This window comes from Cynara cardunculus (genome assembly GCF_001531365.2).
Source record: "Cynara cardunculus var. scolymus isolate 2C chromosome LG 3, CcrdV1, whole genome shotgun sequence".
NCBI lineage: Eukaryota > Viridiplantae > Streptophyta > Magnoliopsida > Asterales > Asteraceae > Cynara > Cynara cardunculus.
In genome coordinates, this window is record NC_037530.1 from 372,172 (window position 1) to 373,724 (window position 1,553).

Below are 1,553 nucleotides of genomic sequence, written 5' to 3' on the forward strand. Positions count from 1 at the left end.
TTTGTGCTAACCTTAAAAATATAATTATGATTAGAATATTAAAAATATGTATTTTAGTTAATACATTATTAATAAATAAATTTACTTGGGGTATAAAATAGAAACTAGAAAAGTAAAAGGTGTAATAGAGAACWATAAAAAAGATTAAAAGTAACAAATTATTGAAATTATAAAGGTTAAAAATGAAACTACGTACAGAGTTAAAAATGAAAATATATAATGCATTGTTTTTAGGGTAAAATGCATAAAATAGTAATCTATTTTCAATTTTTTTTATTATAGCATTGTACTTCCAGTTTTTCTTATTACAGTAATGTATTTTCAAACTATTTTTTATTAGAATATTGTATTTTGAAAATTTTACCCATTATAGCATTGGTTAATCTTTTAATTTAAATTTACTCATTATGTCATGTTTTCATGTCACCTCATTGTCTACATAGGCTGTTCACATGTACTATAGTGATGTGACTTTTTTATTACTGCATTGTACTTTCAAAATTATTTTATTATAACATCTACTAGTTCTTATTAAACAATGTACTTTTAATTTTAATATTTATATATTTTACATGTTATTTAATAAATATATTAAATGAATAAAAAATTCTAAATTATTAATTAATATACCAATATTAATAAAACTAGTCGAAGACGACTTATCTCGCTAATATTTTTTTTTAAATATGTGTTTTTTGAAAGAAAAAAAATAAGAATTGTTCCTTTTTTATCAAAAAAAATATTATCTTTAAAAAATATATTATATTTGTTCAAAATTTTTTACTTGACGTATAAATATATTAAATTAATTAGATTTTTTTGAATTATTTATTAATATAACAATATTAAAAAATTGTAGATACAATTTATTTCGTTAACATTTTAGAGAAAACTTTAAAAGATATGTATTTTTTTGAACAATATAAAATAGAAGTGTTACATCTTTTACAAACAAAATGTATCTAAAAAATAGTGTAATATATTTATTTAAGAAATATTTTACTCTATATAATATTTAATTTGCATGCAACTTAATAAGAAAAGTCAAAAAAAATAAATATTTTTTTAAATCATAATAATAATTTGAAATAGGTTTTTATTTTTATTTTAATTAAGTCATCAAAATGATATGTCAGCCACATCATCTCATTAAAACCACACAAGCAAAAAAAGTCAAAGGGTTAACCGGTTTAAAAGATAACAGGTTACCCATTGCTATAATGGGTAGTTTTTTTAAAGTATGATACCTTAATAAAAAATATTTTGAAAGTTTATTGCTGTAATAAAGAAAAACAAAAGTAAAATGCTATAATAAAATTTTTTATGAAACTAAGTTGCTATTTCATGCATTTAACCCTTGTTTTTATTGTTAGTTTGTTCTTGCATGAAAACTTTAATAGATTTATATACATCTATACTATATTAAAAAGCATTTGATAATAACCTCTTAAAAATCATTTTTTATACATGAAGTACTATTTATTTATGCATATTACTTGAAATTCAAGATTACAAGTAAATAATGCATAAGTACAACTTATTAAAGCTCAATG